Raw genomic sequence first — 26526 nt, forward strand, 5'->3', positions numbered from 1 at the left:
CTATTTTCCCAGAATTAGTTGCCCCAAGTATATATGTTTTATTTTGTATTGAAGTATGCATTTTCATTCTCTGACTACTGCCAAGTCCCATGATTTCTCTGTACGTTTAACAAAAAAATCTGAATCAGATATTTTCAGGAAACCCACATATCAAGAGCAAAACAAGGGCTTAAAATCTACGTTTCTTAAAAGAAGAAAAATACCGCTAAAATGCCCAATCAGCAATGTAGTTATTAAAATCACAAACATCTGCACTGAATAAACCAGGAAGGGCAAGCAACCATGGTACTGAACATACAAATATTGCTTAAACACCAAATACTTCCATTTCACAAATATATTTCTATTTTTGTTTCAGCATTTTGTCAGAAGTTCAATAGGTTCATTTAAAAGTCTACTGTTATCCACGTTGAGTAGAAAAAAGCTTAGTATTAGATATGAAGAAAGTGCATACTTTTTCATTTTGACACCCCTACATTATTAATAAAAAAAATGTTTTGTATTCTGAACCATTGTGTGTGATTCCTTTAGGATCTGGACTCATAAAACATCATGTTTTGTAAAATGCTGCAAATCCAGCACAGAGCTAATTCGTCTCCCTAATTTCTTAAACTCCAGAATCCCTGTATTCAAACTAATTAGATATGATATCTCAGCATTTGGAATAAAATCAATGCATCATCTGCAACCTACTTTGTCGATCTTGCATGTCACATTTTCAGCATTATGGAAGTTAGTCGTGTTAGTAAGAAGCAAAGATGCTAGTATAATTTTATTTATAAATCTTTAGTTCAAATGGAGTCAGAATCAAAGAAAAGCAGCTCAATATACATTTTTTACATAGAGAACAGATAATGTTAAAATACCACAGAATTCTATGGCAGGACTGGAGGCTTCGGATTATGCCTTCTTCCTTCGCTCTTTATTCTTTTCACAGCAGCAAGAAAGATAACACAAACTACATTTCCCATGAACATTAGGGAAAGAACAACACATGAGTAAGTCCTTTGTCAGTCTCTGCACTCCTGAAGGCTCCCATCATGCTCTGCAGCCCCTTCCTCTTCCTTCGCTGCTCAGCAGCAAGTTAAGTGGTTTTTCCTACTCTCGCCTCAGTTTAGGGCTTGTGGGGGCAGTGTTTGTATATTTGCTGTAGCGCTGCCTGGTATTTTTTTTTTAGAGCCCTTTTCATAATCGCGGGACGCATATACGCGATCCTCACGCGATTTTGCCCGTTTTAAGTGCGGTGCCGTCCTCTCACCGCTGGGGGGCACACGCTGTCATTCTGCGCTAGCGCGAGTATGGAGCGCTTTTTGGAGGCGTTTCGGCGCCTTTTGGAAGCGTTTTTGCATGCGTTGGCGTAGTCTGGCCATAGTGTCCCCTACCACCTGGTGTACACCCTGCAGGGTCGCAAATCTCCCTGACTGTATGTGAACGCCCGCTTGGCGGTCTGTAATACTTTTGGCTACACCCTACGGGGTCGTAATTGGCACCGGTGAGGTGCTTGGGGCGCTTGTTGCCGGGTGGTGCCCAGTGATTAGGTGGGATGCAGCGTCCCTGGGCATGGCCCTTAAATTATGCGCTTGGCGCCGCCATACCTGCCTGGGCTACTTCCCAGCGCCAAATTAGTACCCGGGAGGGTCCAGTTGTGCTGGTGCTGTCGCGTTTATTCTGCGGAGCCTAATTTACCTCACTATGCGGGGCGGGCAGGACCAGTACGCAGAGGAGGATCCTCTGAGTTATGCCACCTGGGATGAGGACTTTTACCAGGCGGTTGATGACTCAATTTATAGGGCTGTGGACCAGGCTATGGTCCCTTTAGAACAACGCCTTACAGCCAGGCTGGACGAGGCGTATGCCAAGTTGGCGTCCCTTATTCCCTCGCCGGCCCGACTCCGGGGCCCGCACCCTCCCCTGCCCCCCTCCACCGAAGAAGCCTTGTGCTGACGGGGTTGATCCCAAGGCTTTTGCGAGGATTAAGAGTGCCTTTAAGGCGCACGAGGGTCCCCTTTCTGCCCCAGTGGTCCCAGCGGATTTTCCCCCCGACTCCTCGGATGATGTCCCCGGACCCGCAGGATGACGAGGATTCACCTGACACGGACGAGGAGGCTTGCTCTTCCCGTTCGTGGCTTCCATCCCAGGCCTCCTCTTCGGCGGGTCCTTCGGACATGCTGGACCCGGACGATATCGTCCATCCCCGGTCTTCAGAGTGGGTTCCTGGGGACAAGGTGGCCCAATAAGTGGCGAACCGATTGCGCAAGCCGGTAGACAAGGACGCCCGTAGTCGGCTTCGCGCGGAGTGCCATCGGCCATCCTTGGAGGGCACGGTGGCCATGACCCCCGACATTGATTCCCAAGATGGCCACGTTCCTGGCTAAGTTTGTTAAGGATCCTCGGAAGGGTATAGATAGGTCCTGGCGTAGGTGCCAGGACAAGCGGTTGGATGCTGTGGGGCCCGATACCAAAATCCTGGATATGGCAGAAGAGGCCAAGGCTTCGGGGGCCCTTATCTCTCCGGAGGTCCTATCCAATTGGGCCCAGCGGGCCATTGTGTTAATCGGGAATGCTAACTGTGCCCTCTCAACTGAGAGGAGGAGGTCCCTGCTCATAAAGATCGACCCGAAGCTGGGCGAACTCGCTTCCTCTGAGGCTGGCGCGGTGGTGCAAGGTGGTCTATTCAGTGACCCGTTTATAAAAGAATTAGGAAAATTCGTGGCCACCTTTACTTCCTTAGACAGGGCGCAATCGAACATTAAAAAGGTCTTTGCACCGCGGATTTTTGACAAGACCGGACGTGGCAGGGGCCGCTCGTTCGGTCGAGGCGGTAGCTCCGACACGGGGCAAGGCTCCGGCCGCGGTCAGCTGCAGGACAATGGCCGCTACAACAACTTTTATCCCACGAGAGGTCAACGGTTCCGTGGCCGTGGAGGTCAGAGAGGCCAGCAACAAGGTGCTGGACGAGGTGAGTGTGCTGCCGTCAGCGAGTTTGAGGGTAAGGGGGGCGCTTGGCGCTGTTTTATAAGGCATGGGCTTCCCTCACGAGTGACGCTTGGGAGCTGCAGACGGTCCAGGGCTTCCAGCTGGAGTTCCATGGTCGTCCCCATCAGCTCCAGCGTCCTTGGCCTATTGTGTTCTCGCAGCGCGATGCAGAGTTGGTGCGCGAAGAGGTTTCCGCCCTCCTGTCAAAAGGGGCGGTTTGTTGCGCGGTCGAGCATCCCGACGGTTTCCTCAGCAACCTATTTCTGGTCGACAAGGTCGACGGGGGCCGTCGGCCGGTCATCAACCTGAAGGAGTTCAACTAATGGCTGGTATACCGAAATTTCAAGATGGAGGGGATCCACCTCCTGAGGGATGTCTTGCACCCGTCCGATTGGATGGTCAGGCTCGACTTAAAAGACGCTTATCTCACGGTAGCGGTTTTTCCTCCTCACCGGCGCTTCCTCCAGTTCAGGTGGGACGGTCAGGTGTACGAATTCACCACGCTGCCTTTCGGGCTCTCCTCAGCTCCGTGGTATTTCACGAAAGTGCTTCGCCCAGCGGTGGAGGCGTTGCGAGCTCAAGGCATGCGTATGATTGTCTACCTAGACGATATGCTGTTCATGGACCAGTGTCCGAGGCGTCTTTCCTCCCAGCTTCAGGTGGCGGTCGACCTCCTTCAAGGGCTGGGATTTGTTATCAACGAGAAAAAATCTCTTTTAGTTCCCACTCAGAGAGCAGTCTTTTTGGGGTTCACCATAGACTCGGTGGCTTCGACCCTCAGCCTTCCGGCCAGGAAGATGGCGAAGATTCGGCACGAATTGCGCCAAACTTTGGTGAAGCGGCAGACGTCCCTGCGTCCATTGGCCAGGCTGGTGGATCTCCTGTCCTCGTCCATTCAGGCCATTTTTCCGGGGCCTTTACATTATCGGGCCATGCAAAGGCTGAAGGCCTCCCACCTCAGGAAGGGCTTGACTTACTCTCAGCTGATTCCGTTGTCTGAGGAGGTGAGAGGCAAAATGCAGTGGTGGCTGACGCACATGGAGGCTTGGAATGGCCGTGCGATTTTTGGCTCAGCATCGTCATAGAGTCGGATGCCAGTCGGGCCGGCTGGGGGGTCCGATGCGGAGAGTTTTCCACGGGTGGAGCCTGGTCCACTCTCGAACAGTCGTTTCACATCAACTGTTTGGAGTTGCTGGCAGGATCCTTTGCGGTCCAGTGCTGGACGAAGGACCGAGTGCAGTCCTGTGTCCTTCTGCGGATGGACAATGTGTCAGCGGTCAGGTACATAAATCATCTGGGAGGTACCAGATCCAAGATGTTAGCGGATCTCGCGCAGGACTTCCGGCACTTCTGCCTGGACCATCAGGTATCGGTCACGGCGGAATATCTGCCGGGTCGGCAGAACGAGGTGGCCGATTGGCACTCCCGACATCTCCTGGACGCCAGCGTGTGGAAGCTGGACCCTCTGGTATTCTCGTTGCTGGCGGAGAAGTGGGGTGCCTTCACAGTAGATCTGTTTGCGTCCCGTCTGGACCACCAGCTTCCAAGGATCTTCAGCTGGCGTCCGGATCCTCTGGCGGAGGCGACAGATGCATTCCTGCAGGATTGGTCGGGCGAGCAGGGGTACGTGTTTCCTCCGTTCTCAATGATCACGCGGGTGTTAGCTCTGCTGCGCCGCCAGTTGACGGAGGTGGTGATGGTCACGCCGTGGTGGAGGTCTCAAGTTTGGTTTCCAGTTCTTCTGGAACTTTCCTGGGATTCTCCAAACCTACTCCCCCATCATCCGCACATTCTGCTCAATCCAGACAGGGTTCCCCACCGGTTAGTCCAAGAAGGGTCTCTCCGCTTGATGGCGTGGAGGATCTACGGCGTCGCTAGGCGCTACCGGGACCTTCGGAAAAGGCTGAGGACTTGCTCGACAGAGCGTGGGCCGCGGGCACGACCAAGAGATATCGGTCGGCCTGGCAGCGATGGTGCCGTTGGTGTGTGCGACGGGGTGTGGATCAAGTGGGGGCAGATGTAGTCCATGTGCTTAACTTTTTGGTAGGCGTGGCAGAAGATGGCCTAGCTTATCAGTTTATAAATACCTTTCGATCTGCGATCTCAGCCGGTCATGCACTTTTGCAAGGTTCCCCGGTGGGAGAGCATCCCCTGGTGTGTAGGCTTCTTAGGGGAATTCAGCTCTCGTTACCCCCAGAGCCTCGTTACTCTGCCCTTTGGGCTGTAAACAGGGTTCTGAATTTGTTTCTGTCATGGCAACCGAATAGGTTGTTGACCCGGAAGGAGCTAACGGCTAAATTGGCCATGTTGTTATGCCTGGTTTCCTGCAGGCGAGTCTCAGATGTACGAGCATTGGATATCTCAGCCAGAGTTTTTTCTCCTGATGGGGGTATGTTTCACGCTCAGTAGGCGGACTAAATCCAACACGAGAGTTATCTCGTATCCGGCCTTCCCGGACTCCCCTAAACTGTGCGTTGTGCAGTGCCTCCGTGCTTATGAAGATGCCACTGAAGATTCCCGCCCTCCGGGTGAAGACAACTTCTTATTGCTCTACGTAAGCCGTACAAGGCCGTTTCTTCCCCATCTATCGCCCACTGGGTGCGTTGGGTGATGTAGGAGGCGGTGATTGACACTAAGCAGTTTGGTGCTCATTCAGCGAGAGGTGCTATGGCCTCTAAAGCATTTGCCCTTGGGGCGCGATTGGAGGATCTGATGCGAGCGGCCGATTGGTCGTCGGATTCCATGTTTAAACGGTTTGATTTCAAACCAGTGTTGGAGGTGGCTAGTTTGGTTGTCGACAAGCTTTGAACCGACATAATCCGAAGCCTCCGGTCCTGCCATATAGTGTAAATTTTCCTAGCCATAGGTGCTAGTAAGTTTCAATTCTATTAAGGACTCGGAGGCGGGGATTATCCCTCCCAATGACTTCCAGGAAGGGGACCCTTCCCCGTACTGGCTGTAAGTAAATCTTTTTTGCATGCATTGGCTTATGCTTGCGTTGGGCTGTGGGTGCCTTGCACTGTTGCCTATTTGCTTTGTCTAGTAATAGCTGAAGTTCGGTTTTGACATTGCGGCTTTTTGCAGGAAATGATGCTGGCAGGGCGGATACTTAATGGTGCTGAACTAGATGCTTCGCGCGAAGAAAGAGGAAGTGGCTGCAGAGCATGATGGGAGCCTCCAGGAGTGCAGAGACTGTCAAAGGACTTACTCATTTGTTGTTCTTTCCCTAATGTTCATGGGAAATGTAGTTTGTTTTATCTTTCTTGCTGCTGTGAAAGGAATAAAGAGCGAAGGAAGAAGGCATAATCCTCGCCTCCGAGTCCTTAATTGAATTGAAACTTACTAGCACCGATGGCTAGGAAAATTTTCATTACCCTACATAGGGATTTATAGACAGAGTCACAGTAACCCCATCTGAAGAGTAAACTAAACAAAGGGGGCCCTGATTAGCTGCTTTAAAGGCCAAATTACCGTAGGACCTCAGACAAGTGTAAACGGCAATGCTCAACTTTGATACTGTCCAGTAAACATAGACTGCCCAGGACCAGAGAAAAGGGCTCCCGCTATCTCACTAAAATTATTTTAAAAACAGATTTTAACTATTTCACTTTGCCTGATTTTGGAAGCTGTCAACATACTTAACACTCATCTCTTCAGCCTCCTGTCAGGGTGTGGCGCCGCACTCGAGCCCCAGTGCTTAAGCAGCATCATAAAATGTGCTGTCTCTGCATGGCTGTGATCTTACCTACAATTAAAATTCTATTCAAGTGTGTTCTGGAGGTGCTGTGCTTGCTCGTGGAAAGGTAGGAGGACCGGGCAGATGGGGGAGACTGACACTCTTCTGGTGTGTAATTTTTACATTTTTGCCTACAACAGGCTGCATTTGCATCTGCCATGTATATGTACTCGACTTGTTCGGAAACTCCGATGTATGAGTTTCATGTATGTATGTGCTGTCCTGTACTTTGAAGCTGCTGTTAGTTATCAGTAGCAGCGTAAGAAAGTCAAATAGTAAAAAGCGAATTCTTAAATGATTCTGGGATCATGCATTTGATTCTAAAACTTGAGCATGTCCTTTGGGGTGACCAACAGCTGGGCATCAGACAGGGCCGACTTTTAATGCAGTGAGCTCCTAGCACCGAGTTCAGAGGTTGTGATTGGGAGGGACTGTTAGGAACTAACTTCCTCATGTGTTCCAGCAGGATTCTGGCATCAATAAAAAATTCAAGAAAACGCTACACGCTGGCGATTAAATGTTCCTGCTGAAGAGAGATTGGAGATTTGTCTTGTGTTAGTTTTGACTGTAACGCAGATGGTTAATGTGCCTTTGGCAAAGAACGTGTGCCATGCAGAGGACAGAACTGTATTTATGTGAATAGATCAGTGGGTTTCTGTCACCGAGACCTTTGGTACATGCTGGTCATAAATTACAATCCTAATGTAGCACAGAGAGCTATGAACTGTCATCAAAGAAGATCTGCATGTAAACTGCATGGTATAGGTTAGAACATGGGTACTCACAAACTTTCTCTTGGGGGCCAAATTTACAGTGTGGTTTGTGTCCGAGGGCCGCACCGGTGGGGGCAGGGTCAGTGGGGGGGCGGGGCTAGAGCAACAAAAAAACTGACCATGAGGTTGAACACAGGTCCCTGCAGCAGACTCCTTCGTCCACTGAGCTACCAGACCCGGCATACACACCTCTCTCTCTCTCTCTCTCTCTCTCTCTCCCTCTCTCTGACTCCCTCCCTCTATCTATCTCTCTCTCTCTGCCTCCCTCCCTCCATTCCTCTATCTCCCTCTCTCCCTCCCCGGTCTCCCTCTGTCTCACTCACTCTGACTGTCTCACTCCCTCTCACTCCCTATCTTTCCCTATCTCACCCTTATTCTGACTGTCTCACTCCCTCTCCCTCTCTCCTTCCCTCTCCATTCCTCTCCTTCCCTCCCTCACCCTCACTCCCCTTCCCTTCCCCTCACTCTCCTTCCCCCTATTCCCCCTCTCCCTCCCTCACTCCCCTTCCCTCACCCTCACTCCCTCCCCTCTCTCCGTCCCTCACTCCCCTTCCCTCTCTCCCTCCCTCACTCCCCTTCCCTCACTCCCCTTCCCTCACTCCCCTTCCCTCACTCCCCTTCCCTCACTCCCCTTTCCTCACTCCCCTTTCCTCACTCACTCCCTAACTCCCCTTCCCTCACTCACTCCCTCACTCCCCTTCCCTCACTCACTCCCTAACTCCCCTTCCCTCACTCACTCCCTAACTCCCCTTCCCTCACTCCCCTTCCCTCACTCCCTCACTCCCCTTCCCTCACTCCCTCCCTCATTCCCCTTCCCTCACTCCCTTCCCTCACTCCCCCACTCCCTCCCACACTCCCTCCCACACTCCCCTTCCCTTCCCTCACTCCCCTTCCCTCCCTCCCCTTCCCTCACTCCCCTTCCCTCACTCCCTTCCCTCACTCCCCCTCTCTCCCTCACTCCCCTTCCCTCACCCCCTCCCTCACCCCCTTCCCTACCTCCCTCACTCCCCTTCCCTCACTCCTTTACTCCCGTCCCTCCTTCACTCCCCTTCCCTCACTCCCTCACTCCCGTCCCTCACTCCCTCCCTCCCTCCCCTAACTCCCTCAATCCCCTTCCCTCACCCCCTCCCTCCCCTTCCCTCCCTCCCTCACCTTCCCTCACTCCCCTTCCCTCACTCCCTCCCCTTCCCTCACTCCCTCACTCCCCTTCCCTCACTCCCCTTCCCTCACTCCCCTTCCCTTCCCTCACTCCCTTCCCTCACTCCCGTCCCTTACTCCCGTCCCTTACTCCCTTCCCTCACTCCCCTTCCCTCACTCCCTCCCCTTCCCTCACTCCCCTTCCCTCATTCCCTCACTCCTTCCCTCACTCCCCTTCCCCAACTCCCCTTCCCTCCCTCCCTCACCTTCCCTCACTCCCCTTCCCTCACTCCCTCACTCCCCTTCCCTCACTCCCCTTCCCTTCCCTCACTCCCTTCCCTCACTCCCGTCCCTTACTCCCTTCCCCCTCTCCCTCCCTTACTCCCCTTCCCTCACTCCCCTTCCCTCACTCCCTCCCCTTCGCTCACACCCTCACTCCCTTCCCTCAGTCCCCTTCCCTCAGTCCCCTTACCTCATTCCTTTCCCTCATTCCTTTCCCTCATTCCCTTCCCTCATTCCCTTCCCTCATTCCCCTTCCCTCACTCCCTTCCCTCACTCCCTCACTCCCCTTCCCGCACTCCCTTCCCTCACTCCCTTCCCTCACTCCCTTCCCTCACTCCCTTCCCTCACTCCCCTTCCCTCACTCCCCTTCCCGCACTCCCTTCCCTCACTCCCTTCGCTCATTCCCTTCCCTCATTCCCCTTCCCTCACTCCCTTCCCTCACTCCCTTCCCGCACTCCCCTTCCCTCACTCCCTTCCCTCACTCCCTTCCCTCATTCCCTTCCCTCATTCCCTTCCCTCATTCCCTTCCCTCATTCCCTTCCCTCATTCCCCTTCCCTCACTCCCTTCCCGCACTCCCCTTCCCGCACTCCCCTTCCCGCACTCCCTTCCCTCATTCCCTTCCCTCATTCCCCTTCCCTCATTCCCCTTCCCTCACTCCCTTCCCTCACTCCCTTCCCTCACACCCCTTCCCTCACACCCCTTCCCTCGCTCCTTCACTCCCTCACTCCCCTTCCCTCACTCCCTCCCCCTGATTCCCTCCTTCCCTCACTCCCCCTTCCCTCACTCCCCCTTCCCTCACTCCCTTCCTTCCCTCACTCCCTTCCTTCCCTCACTCCCTTCCCTCACTCCCTTCCCTCACTCCCCTTCCCTCACTCCCTCACTTCCCTTCCCTCACTCCCTCACTCCCCTTCCCTCACTCCCTCCCTCATTCCCCTTCCCTCACTCCCCTTCCCTCACTCCCTTCCTTCCCTCACTCCCTTCCCTCACTCCCCTTCCCTCACTCCCCTTCCCTCACTCCCCTTCCCTCACTCCCTCACTTCCCTTCCCTCACTCCCTCACTCCCCTTCCCTCACTCCCTCCCTCATTCCCCTTCCCTCACTCCCCTTCCCTCACTGTGCCTCCCGCACTCCGTCGCCCTCATCCCTCTGTCACCCTCATCCCTCTATCGCCCTCCTCCCTCTGTCTGTGTGTCTCCCTTTTTCTGTCTCCATTTCTCTGTCTCCATTTCCCTCCCTCTGTCTCTGTCCCTCTACCTCCCTCTGTCACCTCACCCTGCCTGTGTCACCCGGGCTGAGACAGCTTCCTCAGCCTGCTTTCCCAGCGCGCACAGACACACAGCCCCACCCGAGCATTTCACAGGTCTTCAAAAAGACCATCTGCTTGTGAATGGGGCATTGCTGTATTTCACACCCTCTTGGCGCCCCTGCAGCTCCACTCTGGCTTCGCCGGAATAAATTGCCTGGCCCCCACAGAGCAGCAGAGTGTTTGCAGACAGTCTTTGTAAACACGGGTACTATGTCTTATGGTCCGCGGGCCGCCACGGAAGGCTTGCCGGGCCGCTGCTGGCCCGCGGGCCGTACTATGAGTACCCGTGGGTTAGAACGTTATGAATTTATCCAGTCTTTCATTATGTGACGATGAGGTTATGCTCATCCACCTTCGAACTGACCAATGAGGACTCGACTTTTCTCCAAACGTTTCTCTTTTAGATAGATAGAGCTAGTGAAAAAGATATAAAAAGTGCTGATTTTAACGAGTGAAAAAAACCTCTTCTTAATTTCTGATTTTTCCTGTGATGTAAGAATCTTTCTGACTTATAAATTTTCCTTTGCAGGAAGTGTGCTTTAGTGAGGGATTTTAGTTAGGGAGTTAGGAGAATGGATTTTGGGAACTATCTGTCTTTTGCTAATACTTGCGTTCTGAACCTAAATGGTTAACGTTTATTTCTGAGATTTTCTAAAATAAATGAAATTAACTGTTTTGAACTAAATTCTGTTTAAATGTCATTTGAAGATTAAATAAATAAATAAAGAAAAGAGACTTTTAGACATGTTAAACTTGCTTTAATAAAAATTAGATAAATGGCAATTTAAACTGGTCTTGATTTTTCCTACGACTAATTTTTCCACTAGCAGACCCATCGACCCTTATATCGATATGTCTAAATGTATATTTTCTGATGATAAAACCATGGTAAACTCTCTAAAACTGCAGATGTAAATAGTATAAAAGTTTAATTTTAATTTAGACATTTCGCTATGATACAGCAGCTCTGTATGTGTGTAGCTCACAGTGATACGGGCCCCACTGGTGAGTGAATGCATGTTTTGGTGTTTCAGGGATAAGTGATATGGTTTCAGAAATTATTTTTGGAGTAGCGCTGCATCACTACATTATTCTTATAGTAAAGCCAAATCCAACCACTGTGATACGTTTTAAATCCTAAATTTGTGTTTCTCCAGCCCACTCTTAAAATATACTGCCTAATAGAATGGATGACATGTGATTCCCACAACTTGTAACCCTCATTGTCTTATGTAACATTTCCTATAGACTGATTTACACACGTATGATTCAATGTCTCTGCATAGTTTATGAGTGATTTAAAGTGCTGGAACACCCTGCACTGGTATGAATAGTGCTATAAAACACTGCGTTTGCGGGGGACTATGGAGCGATGAATGGCAATGTTGGATAATGGTAGTGAGGAAATGCACGGAGAAGGAGATTACAGGGGGGGGGGGGCCGAAAAATGTAGACGCGCCATCATCACTGAAGCCGGCCCTGGCATCAGAATAAGTTGCATAAACAAGAGACAATAAAGAATTAAACAAAGATAATCGCCTCTTTTGAAGAACATGTGTTATTTTTTTTAATGTTAACTTTTTTGTCCTTTTGTGGCTCAGTGAGCTGTAGGATGAAACTGAAAACATTTAAGGTTTATCTTCCAGTCATTAAAATTGAGCTTGACAGAACTGGTTCACATTTGAAGATCCAAAGGAATCTGATTTGGATATTTTGTAGACAGAAGCCAAAATAACGAGTTGGGACATCACTAAATCAGGGGAAAAGAAACTACTCTCTATGAAGCAGCACAGATCCTATCTGGCAAAGCTAACATTTAACCATATCTTGCTTTGGTTTAAAAATTGGCACTGCTTGTACCAGTTACTGTTGCCAGCAACGAGTGTAGTTTTAGCCAACTGAACTGATAAAGAACTACCTTAGATCCACATTGACAGATAAGCACTTAAATCATTTGATGCTCATCACTTGTGAAGCAAATACCTCAGATGTACTGAACTTGGACAGCATAGCTTCAAAGTAGATCATTTTAAAGGATCAACACATTTCAGTTTAAGGTCCCAGCCACAAGTTATGCTTTATTTTTCACACAGGTTTAACGTTTTATGATTTTGGTCCAATTTTGTGAATTGAGGTTTATCTGGCCTAAAGGTTTATCATGGCAAAGATAAACTGATCCACAGAATGCTTCCAATGAAAATTTAAGCTAACATAGAATGATAACAGACTACTTGAATGCTAATGAACAGTGTTTTGATAGTTCCAGACCTGTGGAAAATAATCAATAAAATTAATTTTTCAGGGAACGGATGTTTATTTCCAATTATACGTGTTCTATTGCGCCTTTTAAGCACATGCTAAAACACTTTAATTATAGTATACTGGAGTTTCCAAATACATAGTAGACACTGAGTTTTATGGTAATTTGTGTTGTGGCTTATGACTATAGTATTGTGACCAAGAATGTCCTTGCTTTACTAAATAACTTAAAACTAATGGCCCAAAGAAAGCGTGTCCGTTATTCCCGTTCAGTGACCTTAGCCCATCGCTAATCTTTTCCGTTGCGTCCACCATTTTGTTAGTTGGAAAATCTCAGACTCAAACCCCCCTAAAGTTTTTGACTAAGCCCACATGCATTTGCCCACATGATGAAACAAGGGAAATACAGCCAGGAATTTCAGGTTCTTTGCACTGACTGAAAGTAGGTTCAAAATTCTTACAACAAGTCTTTCAGAAAACCTTTCACTGCTGACAATGCCCTCCACTCTAAAAAACCAACACACTTCCACTTGACACACAATTATCTTTGGAGCATGATGGATAACTAGACACAGGAAAACAAAAGTATTTCTAATCAGTGGGCCAAAATTGAAAGTTTATGCACGTGCTGGAATTTGCTACTAAGGCATATGGTAAATTCTAGCAACCAGAAAGTGAAACAGGAAGATGCTACGAGTATAAGCATGGTAAGCGTTTCCAAACAACAAAGGTCATGGAATGCTAATATCTTCAAGTCCATCAATTCACTCCCAAGAATAGGGAAGAATAAATTCTCACTGTGCCTACTGCTTCCACGAAGAACCTCCGGTTCCACTCAAGCCTGGAAAGGAAGAAACCCAGAGGTCATCATGAAAGAGATTAAAGTCCAGTAGAGACCTCTACACACCTGAAATCTTCGACCCAGTGACATCAATCATTGCATGAAGCTAAAACTTTATAAATCCCTGTTGGCTGCTAGACATAATATATTTACAAAAGTATATATTTTTCAACCTAGAGCATGGCGTTACTGTTACTCAGGCTAGGGTACTTCCTCTTAATGTCTATGAAAGCCGTTGGTACAATTCCACAGAACTGTGTGATTTGTGTCAGGGCGGAATTCAGGACTTTAGCCATATGCTCTCCATATGTCCCCGCAGGGCTCATATCTCCGCTATAGCTTAAGTTCAGAATAACAGGTATAGATAAAAAGATTTATAAGGTCTCCCTCAAATGAACTTCTGTGTTATAAAGTATTCAATTTTTCTTTTTTTAATTGAACTTATTTTAAATGTTTACTTTATGTGTACACTTTGGTCTACAGTTTGACTCTTGTAGTTTTATCTCATGTTATTTTGTTGATCTCTGTTGCGGTCTTGATAACATTTTTGACTTGAGAGAGGAAAAAAACATGGGGATGCTGAAAATGCCAGCCCAGTTATGACGCCAAGTTAAGGGTGGGTGGAACTTACATTTTCAGCACTCCTGATGCTTTCCGTTATGGAAAGGACTGGGAGGAAGAGGTGATTTGACTTACCTCGCCTCTAAGCCATTAAATGAAAGTGTACTCTTAGGTGGGGTTTTTGTTATTTTTATTCACTGGGAAATTGTGAATTATCTGTCATGGTTTATCAACAGGTTGCTTGCTGGAGCAAGCAAAATTGTTTTAAATAGCAGGCCCTAGCGGTTCGTAAAATCAAAGAGAATGTGATGCCACTTTATTTTGGCCTCTATGCCTTTAAAGGACAGTGAGATTTTAGGGGGGGTTGTTATTTTTAGTCGTTGGCTAATTGTGACTTATCAGCCACGGTTTATTAACATGTTGCTTTCAGGAGCGAACAATATTGTTTTAAAAAACAGGCTCTAGTGCGTCCTAAGATTAAAGTACATCGGATGCCCCTTTTCTTTGTGCTCTCAAAATACATAAGAAGAAAAAACAGCCTTGTGATGATTTTTCCGCTAGCCAATGCTTTTGTTGAAATGAAGCCTATGACGCTTCGGTGCATTTTTTGTATTTTCAAGATAAAAACAAGCATTTCTTACCCAAGTCTTGCACTTTTAATGCACATAAACATCTTCTTTTAGAGCCAAGGCCAGACCCCAGCTGTTAAGTCTTTTACATGAGTCTTGCCCATCACTCTTTAAAACTTTACATGCACTTAAGGAATTCTAGGCGCATGCCATTCGGTGCTGATGTGGCATATTATGTGCAAGCTAGTACTCTGTATAAACGCATTTACTGTGATTGACTGGTTCTGAGCCGGTAATCGTGCAGATGTGGAAACTGGCAAACAACCCATGCTGGGCTGGCCAGGATTAACAGCAGATCAAAGCGAGTTCCAGCCACAAAATGCACATACATTATAATCTGTCCATAATATAATTGCCTTCCACTTAGGCACTGCATATTAAGAAGATTACTGGATAGGGATCAATGGGTTAGTGCTGCCATAATACACAATTTACTTCATTTCATAGCCCTTCTACTAATTCTCATTCAAAATGCCATTCATTAAAACCATGAAAGCATTGCTAGATCCAAAACTCCAGGGGCGCAGGGCTCAGAGTTACACTTGAAGTCTAATTTTAGCATGGATTCAGTTTTTTCTTCCTCTCTTAGTCTATTGTGTAGGAAGACCACTAATGTTTTCTGTATATGTAGATTTTAAAGAGGTTTTAAAGTGTGTGCCGGCATGATAAGCTCTCTGATGGCAAAATATTAGCTCTGGAAACTAATACAACCAAACATTCTAAAATGGAAATAAATCTATATACAGTGCTTCATTTGTAAATAAATAATTTCCAGAGCTCTCGTCAGGAAACCACTGCAACTTGTGCCACACATTTCCCCTGCCATGCTGCAAGTGATAGTAACAACACAACTACTAATCTTTACACTACTACAAGTGTGACAATTCAGACTATTCCAGGCTTCCAAAGTTATAAGAATGGTTTGGGCGGCAGGTAATAGTAATTTGTAATGTATATTGAATTAATAATTGCCTGTTGTTGTGCTCATCTTAGACCGCGCCACCTTGTGGCATACTGTCACAAGCCAAACAAGCATTTGCAATGCAATAGGTCTCGCATTAGGAAAGTTTCAGCTATTGGTCTTCTAAATGACAATTTTTTTATTTATGTGTTAGTTTTGAAAATAGCTAAATTAATAGCATTGTCATTTACAATGCCAATAGTTATAACTTTTGCAAATGTGACACCTATAGCATTTGTAATGCAATATGTTTTGTATTTACGTGACTTAGATGTATTGATATTACAAATAACAATGGCTTTTAATTTTTTTAAATAATTAATACTTAAATAAAAGTGATTGTAATTTATAATGGCAATAGCTTAAACTTTTGTAAATAATTTTGAGAAGATTATGTTCTGTGTATTTTATTGTGACGAAAATCCAAGAACAGAAGTGAAATATTAACATCTTTTTGTGACATTTGTAATAAAGCTTGAAACATTGAGAGAACATATTTGAACAAGTCGTTGTTGAATGGTTGCACAGATTGATGCTGTGATGGTGCGAAGTGATGTTGCCGTGGCGACAAGTGATGCTGTGGCTTTCAGTGATGCTGTGGTAGCGCATAGTGATGGCACATACATATATATAAATGCATACACATATATATATACATATATATGTGCATATGTGTGCACGTAGAGGTAGTGTGAGGTAGAGTAGTAGAGTGAGTAGTAGAGAGTATTAGAGTAGTACAAAGTTAGTAGAGAGTGAGTAGTAGATTGTGAGTAGTAGAGAGTGAGTAGAGCGTAGTTGAGAGTAGTTGAGTGAGTAGAGAGTAGTAGAGAGTAGTAGAGTGAGTAGAGAGTAGTAGAGTGAGTAGTAGAGAGTGAGTCGTATTGTAGTAGAGGCTGAATAGTAGAGGGTGAGTAATAGAGAGTGAGTACTAGAGTAGTAGATAGTGAGTACTAGAGTAGTAGTGATTAGAGAGTGGATAGACAGATTGAAAGCGTGGATGGATGAGTGAAAGAGTAAATGAATGAAGAAAAGGTTAGATTCCAACAAACTTAAATTACAGGAGTGCAAATAGCCAAAGGCATATTATTACTTTAAACATAGTGGGCAATGCGATACATTAGTCATGTGCGCCACTTCCCTGGGACCTCAGTTGGTTCATCCCAGCACACACCTACAGTACTGTTCTCTTCCTGCACCGCAGGATCACAGTCTGCTGCTGTCCTCCTTAAAGTCATTTTAAGGAAACGGACGAGTGTTTATGGAAACTGGAGTCTGTGCCAGGAGAGGGATGCAGGAGTGGGGAATGGAAAGAAGCAGGCTCTACTATGTATAGCTTAGCGGCCATGCTGGTAAAGAGACTAGGAAGAGATCCGTTGCAGCAGGAGCTGCGTCCCAGAAAGTAATGCTGGTAAAGAGCTAGCAAGCAGACAGGAATGAATGAGTAGGATGGGTTAGGGGAGAAGAAGAAACCAACACGACTGCTTGGGGTGAGGGGGTCTACTTTCTCCTGACAAAGCCCCTGCTATGGTCCGTACTGTTATGCTCCAAACCTGTCCAGCATGGCTGTCGACTCTACTCTGATCCCCGGCTGAGAGTATACATTGAGCCTGTCCCCTTGGTAGAAGACAGAAAAATGTACAGTGCACACATACCGTTTGAAGTCCCTCATTAGTCTTCTCAGTGCTGACGTAAACACTGCTGATGATTAAAATAACTCTTTAAACTTTCCCTAGTGCAGAAAAGACCTGTCTTCCACTTTTAACAACCCGGAGTACAAACAACCCCAAGTAACACGCAGCAACACCGAAGGGAAGCAGAAGATTCGACAGGATGAAACCAAATCTTGGTGGAACTAAAGGGTTTAGCCTGCCATTACTGGAAATAACTAAAGCGCACTTCCGCAAGATTGCAAATGCATTAGCTCTACTGAATGTATTTAATAAAAAATAAGGTTGTAGCAATTCTAGCGCATTATGAAGCATTTTGTCCTTACACTTAAATAAATACCCCACCCTCTACTTCGATGATGGTACATCCCAAAGAACACAATTTGTAAGATTACGTGAGGCGCTCCAGAAACGGCCGCTGCAAAGACATTAAATTTACAGTGTAACGACGCACTAGCGCTATTGAATGTGTTTTAAAATAGTTATATAAGCCCGATGCCGCGTGCGTGTCCCTCCATTGAGCGTGCACATATAACCAAAGCCCAAAAAAGTAACAAACATTTGTAGTTAGACATTACCCAAAAGTAAACGCACTGCACAAAAAACATACCTTTGGTGCGTATACTTCAGTTGCGATGCTAAGATTCTAGCGATTGTTGTAGATTGCTGAAAAATAGACAACAACCACAAATGCAAATCAAAACTGATCGCACCACCGAAAAAGCTACTGACGCACTAGCGCTACTGAATGTGTTTTAAAATAGTTATATAAGCCCGATGCCGCGTGCGTGTCCCTACATTGAGCGTGCACATATAACCAAAGCCCCAAAAAGTAACAAACATTTGTAGTTAGACATTACCCAAAAGTAAACGCACTTCACAAAAAACATACCTTTGGTGCGTCAGTATCCTAGCTCCTTGTGTATAAACAAGTCCCGCGGCGACCCGGAAGCTCTTGGCCGGCCGGCCAATCCGGTCGCGGCCGACCGGAAGTCCCGCCTCCCGAGGTCCGCGAGCTGCCGGCGCATGGAGCGCCCTGCCTGTCCGAATCAGCCCGGGTCCCCAGGAGGGGGCCGGGGAGAAGGAGGAGTGTGGCGTCTGTTGCGGGGCTCCTCGGACCTGAGGGAGCCCCGATTGTGAAGAGGAGACGAGACGCGCCGTGAGGCGCGGAGCGCGAGAGGAGCCCGCCGGAAGAGCGCAGTCGGTGAGTGGGGCCCAGGGCTGAAGTGAAGTGCGTGCGTGCCTGTGTGTATGCCTGGGAGGGGTGGGGGAGGGGGAGTGTGTGCGCGCGTGTGTGCGTGTGGGAATGTGTGTGCGCATGCGTGACTGTGTGATTGAGAGAGAATGCGAGGTAGGGGATAGTGTGCCTGTATGTGTGCCTGTATGTGTGTCGTATGCCTGCGTGTGCATGCGCGCGCCTGTGTGTGTGTGTGTGCGTGCGTGCATGCAGAGGGGTGGGGGCTGTCTGTGTGAGAGCCAGGGCTTGCACCACGCATGCGCAGCTATCAGACGCTCGCTCCCGAGGTGAAATCCGACCTCGTCAAAGCGCGCGTCTGGTAGCTGTCCACTCTCCTAAATACGGGCCACAAAAGGTCTGAAGCAGACACTCTCAATGCTCACGCATTGAGAGTAGGTCTGCTCGACCTAAAAAGGGAGTGTCAAAGTCTTCAACATTTCACAGCACCAGTTAATCAATTTAGTCTTTGTGCGTGCTGCCTGAAACCGAGGTCTGTCCAACAACCACGTGTGTAGACACTTCGTCAAAAGCTGGAGTAGAGGGACACTCCTGTGACGGACGCACAGCTTAACACCTGAATCATAACAGATTTTCAACACATTTGTCCACTTTCAATTAATTTTATTCCCTGTATTCCTTAATTTTATACTCAAATTCTTCAATTTTATCATGTCAAATGAGAGATGCTGTGTATTTTATATCTAACTACAGCCCGTCCCGACGTTGTCCGGGCATGCTGTATCCGACGCCACTGTACCTTAACACGCTCCAGCCGCGAACGTGTTTTTCCAGTGTTCGCTCCATCCCCGAACATGTTTGGCCGCTCCAGCATGTTTGGCCACTCCAGCCTACGCCCCTGCAATATGCGAACGTGTGTGTTCGCTCCATCCCCGAACGTGTTTGGCCGCTCCAGCCTACGCCCTTAGACGCACAACATGGCGTCAACGTCCAACGCCCACAACAATGCTAAAGGACACGCCCACTCGTATTGAAACGCTAGTCCCACACAGAACGCTTCTCTTTTGCCGAATCCCACAACGCACACGCCCACAACGGACTACTTTTCACAAAACGTTCTTTTCCCCTTTTAATGTATATGTTGGGCTGCTGTATAGCCTATGACCATCTGCTGATACTGTAGTTTGCAATGCTGTATTGGGTGTTCCGATTGGTGCTGTAGTTCTTGAGTTTACCCGCCTCAAAGGTTTGGGCTCTCTCTTTATTATATTATAGATAGATAGATAGATAGATAGATAGATAGATAGATAGATAGATAGATAGATAGATAGATAGATAGAATTAATAATTGACTGTTATTGTGCTCATCTGAGACAGTGCTACCTTGTGGCATACTGTCACAAGCACCAGTGCAGATAGCTAAGTGCCGTTGCTGAGCACCGGAAACCACTGGCTCAAATTAAGCACTGTCTATATACATAATTAAACTAAAGATAGTAACTTGTGACGCAGTCACGCAGGAAACCTGAAAATAAAAAAGTAAAAGAGACGAAGGTCTATTTAGGAAACGCTGTTCATTAGTTGTCTAACTATTAATTTAATATTGAGTTGGGGACCAAAAAAACTGTCAAAAAACTGTCAAAACAAATTGTGAAAGCTAGACCCAATTCATTTTTCGATTTTCTTAACATGATGTAACTTTCATTTTGTACTGAATACCACCATAGTGGGTTGTAGTCACACCTGTTATTTAAGGCACATTGCAGCCGATGTGTCACATGAAACCGATAACAAATATTGTTCAAGCTTTCATACATTAGCTGGCACCTCTAGAGTAGGCACACTGGGGCAGCTTCAGAGAACAAAGCAAACACAAGGAGATGATGGACGGAGCGCTGAAACTTTTCAAACACTCACTCCCAGTCACAGATCTGGGTTCAATCCATCATGGTTCTTTAGCTCACTTCGCCACACCAGTTCAGACACAGCTATATGCAAATTAGTCTTGACCCTGTGACTCATGGGAACAGTCCAGCCTGAACTGCCAAACCATGTCTTCTCTGTACAGGAAACAAGCTGATGAGAAGTGTTACCCCGAAACCAGTTCCAGGATGCTTGTTTCTGGTCCAGGAAGACATGGATTAGCAGTTCGGGCTAGATTGTTCCCATGAGGCACAAGGTCAACACTGATATGCATACAGCTTTGTCTAAACAGGGGTGCCGAAGTAAGCAAAAGAATGATGATGGATTCAACCCAGACCGGTGACTGGTGGTTAGTGTCTGAAAAGTTTCAGCACTCCGTCCATCATCTCCTTGTGTTTGCTTTGTTCGCCTTTAGTTGGCAGGGTGTGCCCAGACGTGGGTCCCTTGCTCACTTTGTCACTGGATTCAAGCTAGCCTGGCTGATGAGGGTTGTTAGCCCAAAACCGGTCCCAGGATGATTATTGCTGTTAGCATGAAACCGATCCCAGGACGCTTGATTCCGGTCTGGGAAAGACATGGCTTGGCAGTTCAGACTGGACTGTTCCCATGAGGGACAGGGTAAAGACCGATTTGCATATAGTTGAATCTGAACTGGGGTGGCGAAGTGAGCTAAAAAACGATGATGGATTCAACCTAGATCTGTGACTAGTGGTGAGGGTCTGAAAAGTTTCAGCAATCCGTCCATCATCTCCTTGTGTTTTCTTCAGAGAACAACCATGGTTACCTTCGGACAAATGTTCTTGGTCAACTGGCCTTTTGTGTGACATTCTGGTCATACTAAGAGGTATAGACTGCCCCTGTATCTCATTACAACTAAACTCACATTAAACAAAAGCCTGTCATTACAACAAGTCACCATCAAGTCTACCTGTATGATAAAACCACAGAGCATAGCCATTGGTTACTCTTGTCTTGTGAAAAATTGTACTAGTGATCACTCTAGTAATCACTACTAGTAATCACTCATGAGCAATATGTTCTTCTTGCATGTCTCTTGCACAGTTTCTATGAATTTCTAAAATTCTACACCACCAGAGGGATACCCTTAGCATCGCTGCAGCACCAATATTTATTTACGCATAACAATTGAGCTTAGTGCCTAATGACAAGAGTCCAAAAGGTTCAGTTCAGTTTGTGGATTTTCCATGGAACAAGGGGATGAAGATGCATAAATACCATATCTTATCCCATTTTGTTGTTGGAAAGGTGTATATTCAAATCTTCTACCAGATTCATACATACATATATATTCACTGAAAAAAACAAAGTTTAAAGTAATGTTATAGTTAGGTGAGAATTTCAGTGACAATGTCACTTTTTAAATGCAAACCACCATTGCAATGCACCAGTTATAGTTCTCTCAAGAAACCATAACTTGTCCCCTAAAGTAACGAGAACTTGCATTTCCGCCATGCATAGTTTTCGCATCAATATTTTAAATGCAATTGGGGCAGTGATATTAACGATGATGTCATAGAAGATATCATGAGTGATGTAATATGTGCAGTAATTACCAGTGCATGGCAAGGGCATAAGTATGTGAACCAACCTTAAGGGATGGTGTCCTTGGGGCTTTTAGAGGCTATGGGAGGGTGGGGCATGCAACCTGCCTTTTTTTGTGACATTAAGCCCCAGGGGATGCTCAGGGAGGGGGGCCAATTGGGCCCCTCTCCTTTTTATGCACAATGGTCTGGGGGATGTCACAGGTTCGAGGATCCCCCACGAATTTGCAGTAAAAACATTTTTTTCATGTTTTTGCCCCTAGGTGGCGTCCCTCTGGGACCCCATCACCAGGCCTAAGGGGTCAGGGTATCCCTACTCTGTCCCCTTATGTTTTCCTTTACCTGTTTTATGACTCTAGTCAAGAGGCCTCGTTGATGTGGTGGCAGCCAATCAGATCTCAGCTTGAGGTCCGTCGGCCCTGCATATCCTCAACAGCGTGAAATATACAATGTTTCTGAGCATTAATTGCTCAAAGGCTACTGAACTGGTTTATCCTAAACCACTCACGCCTTCTTTCTGGACCAAGATCTAACTTTGACATCTTTGGTGTAAATGTATTGAGCCATTTTGGCTGTAGCTGTGTCTAAGTTACCTAAAGAAAATTGAATGGGGAAAATGCGTTTTGGGACACCTCTCTTTTTTCTTGGACACAGCTTGATGGATAACCTGAAAAATGTCCCTGCACAAATGCAGCAAAAAGTAGCACTTTTTTTCTAAAAGTTTTGCGAAGGTTTGTAAAATGTTGCTCCATCAACTTCAAAGCAACTTGGGTTGTCATTCTTTATATGATTATTGCGGTCCAATAAGCACAATGAGTGCTAAGTGATACATTGACTTTTTTGTTTTGATGCTTATACTTTTATCGAATGCCATTCTCAGCCTCCTTTACCACAATTGTAACTATCCTGTCTGTGGCTGTGTGTTAATGAATAGTGGACTTCTGCCACAAACAAATTGCAACTCTTTGCTCTGAGATAACAAGTTAAGCAGGAGTTGTTCTCTCTCACTTTACCCTCTAGTTTTCTCCCTCAAAGCTGAGAAAGGGGGTTCTCCCTAATGGGAATATCTGCCCTTCCGACTCTAACAACAACTTGTCATCACTCTGGGTCAACTCACAATGTTTGCCCAGCTATAAATAATAAAACAGCTATTTATCCCGATTGGGAAAAATCTGTGTAAGATAAAACACTTCGCACTTTCATCAGGGATTGTACCTCATTCTTTTGAAGGAAGTAGCTATATATTTATTTAAAAAAAGCATTGGATAAGCTAATTGGTCTGATGTTTGAATGGGATGTGGGTTGAGGGTATGCACACCATCCAAATGTCAAACTTACTCTATGAAAGGACAGGCAAAGTCATCTGAGAATGCATGTTATATCAAAAAGATTGCTTTATTTGTTGTAGCATCCATTTTCGGATGCATTTGTCAGTGCTCACTCCACAGTGCTGCAGGGTTATATTATGCGAGTGGCTGTGTGTATTCATGTGTGAGTAGGTGTCTGGGCAGCTCTATGGGTGTGTGAGTGGTTGTATGGGTGTGTGAGTGATTGCATGGATGAGTGAGTGTGTGAATTGGTGTGTGAGTGGCTGTATGGGTGAGTATATATGTACCTTTGTTCACAAAAGTGCTGGGCACTTAAGTATTAAGGTAGATGCTTAGTTTTGCTTTTCATTTGTCCGGATTTGGACAATAAAGACTTATACTGTCTCAAGATCAAAATGTATTGTGTGTTTATATGGCACTGCTTCACTGTCTTCGAGTTCCAAAGCATATGGCATCCCCTAGAGTATTCCTTGACTGTTCTACCTAATTACCCTGACAGCAAACTCCAACAATAATTTGCAATGCAATAGGTCTCACATTTGCGAAAGTTTGAACGATTGGCATTGTAAATGACAATGTCTCTTATTTATCTGTTTAAAGGCATTGTCATTTACAATGCCAATAGCTCTAACACTCGCAAATGCTAGACCTATTGCATTCAAATGCTGGTTTGTAAGAGAGCCCCATGCCGCGCTTTCACTTTAATAGCAGCTGCGCCTCCTTTCTTAAGACGAGCCGAGTCTAAAAAAAGGTGCATGGCCACCATTAAAATGAACGCGCAGAATAGGGCACTTGTAAACATAAATAAATAAATAAAAATAAACCATTTGTTTATGAAGGTGAATATGGCGAGCCGCAACTAAATAAAGAGGTGCGGCCGGCATTAACCTGAAAGTGTGTCATGGTGCGGTTTAAAACAAAATATTAATAAATAGAAGGAAACAAAACCTGCACCCACGTTTGGTGCTGCAAATAACAAACCAAAGGCATGGCTGCCATTATATCAGATGTGCTATGGAGAAAAGAAAAAAAAAGGAAAGCGTTGTGAGAGAGCATATCCTGCCTACAACAGCAGACAGGAGAAAGCCATTTAACAAAATAGTGCTCGGCAGCTGTAATTAAAGCTTACCGAGTAATAACTCAAGTAAGAGGGGGTGTTCTCATGGGAGGTTATAAGATGAGAAAAGGCGGAGTAACTGCTAAGCCAGTTGACCAATGAAAAGTCACAGTTAACAAAGGACAGTGACAGGAGCCAATTAAAAAGATGGGTGGAAAGTGGGCGGAGCTTCAACTCTATACCTGAATACAGCATGTCTCAAAGAGACAGCGCAAGCTGCCTAGGCAAGACCTAAAAATAAGGAGCCTTAGCACTTTGAGGGTGGTATAATAGCAAGTGTGGTATCCAGAGTACAGCATCAATCAACAATTCTGACAATTGTTTCACTCCATGTAACACAACTTTATAACAAAGGATTGCATAAAACATCACCCTTACACAGGAGAAGAAAGGCAGATAAAACGTGAAGTAATAGGTGAAATATGGTTTGCATTTACTGCATAAGATGTCTCTGTGGAATTCATTACAGCGGCCTCAAAGATCACAAAGTGAAACTTAGATGGACTGAGTACTGTAGTAGTGAAAGATTGAAGACTGAAGAGTTCTGTGTGTCGGCATGATATGAAACATCACCATCACATTTTTCTGATTCTATAGGAAATACCAGAATTGACAAAGGGAGGTTATAGGAGCCAGAAGTTTTAACAATCTAAACAATACTTAAAGAAATACTTTACAGACTTCACTAGAGAGGCATGAATGAATATCAAGCTATGAGCCTTTTTTTAAAGTAACTAGCAGAACAAAAGAAACTATCAAAAGACTAAATGTAGTAACTATAAAGAAAGCAGAGGTTTGTACTTCCTAGAGGAGGCAGGCTACCGCCATTTAGACATGAGAATGGCATGAGAACAATCCAGAATGGTACAATCAGAAATATAAATAGGCGTTTGACGTAATGAGGGAATTTGAACAGAATCTTGCTATACATTCTATATAAATTTAGTAACCGTATATTTTAGAACTGAGTTGATGTGTGAGTTGATGTTTGTACATCTATACATTACTTTTAGATTGCAGAGTAAAAATTGTACAGCAATGATCAAATTCATGAAGAATAAAACCCAGAATCTCTAAATGCATGGAATTAATTTGATAATACTGGACAACGATATCTGCCAATAAACTGTAATGTACTACAAAAAAAAAAAAATCAGTAGTATCACAAAGTACTTGCCTTATAATTAGTTATCTGTAACGAATAATCTATTAAAGTTACATATGAAATCACCAGTTACATTATTTGTGATGCTATCCATAAATACTGGAGAGGTCAACTGAAGTGCAGAGGACAGCATTACAGCTCATAGCTGACCATTATTAAGTATATTCCGTAGTGTTCATGTCTGGATTCTATTCATAACACCCTTCCATTCAAATCTTTTAAGAAATCAATAATAATGATGGTTAACAATTTTGTTTCAGTCATCGCTTTGGGTTAATAATGATATACCTTAGATTGAATTTGCTTGCACATGGGCCTTTGACCACCTCCGGTTCCCAGAAGTAATGGCCTCAGTAGTGGTCTACTATGCACATCATGCAGCCTTGCTCACCATTCACCAACGATACCTTCACACGCACCTTATGCTCAATAGCCATGCCCTGCCTAATCGCTAGTCACAGCCTACAGCTGTGTTTAGAGAAGACTGGAAAGAGAAAATTACATTTGTCCAAACCTTGTGCTTTGTAACCCAGCCACCAGTCCCCCCTAGGACAGGAAAAGCATGTGAGGGCGGACCAGTATTTCCCGACCAAATATTTGCATACGGGCACGGTTATACACTGCACATAGTCTTTCTGGCCCAAATCCTGTAGCACATGGCCTTTCACCATGACTAGGGGACTCTGGGCATGTTGCTTGCCCTTTTGCTATGCCCCGAGCTCGTGGCACCAGAACATGATCTTAGATCCTGCCCAGCGAGCTCTGCCTCTGCCATGCTTTGCATACATTCTCCTAGCAATAGATTTTGACCGTGACAAGTGGGCATCCTTCAGCCATATTGTGTACCTATTACCTCTGCCTTAGGACACACCCTTTGCTGGTACCCAGAAGACTTTTCTATCCGCACCCACATGACCTTTTTCCATAACTGTGGGTGCAGTGCCCAGTCCTTCTGCCTCTGACCCATGTCCTACATAGCCTTTAGCTGAGACCAATAGGAACTGGTTTCACAGTATGGCCATCAGTCACCCTCGTTTTGTAGAGTTATACCTCCTTATGTAGGACCATCAGATGTGATTTTTTTGTTGTTTTATTAGCTTAAAAATAG

General features: G+C 46.0%; 1 protein-coding gene across 1 annotated transcript in view; it reads right to left on the minus strand.

The window, feature by feature from the left end:
* TDP1 (tyrosyl-DNA phosphodiesterase 1) overlaps positions 1-26526 on the minus strand; it is a 934974-nt gene that overhangs the window by 876565 nt on the left and 31883 nt on the right. The window lies entirely within an intron of this gene.

This window comes from Lissotriton helveticus, chromosome 9 (genome assembly GCF_964261635.1).
Source record: "Lissotriton helveticus chromosome 9, aLisHel1.1, whole genome shotgun sequence".
Classification (NCBI taxonomy): Eukaryota; Metazoa; Chordata; class Amphibia; order Caudata; family Salamandridae; genus Lissotriton; species Lissotriton helveticus.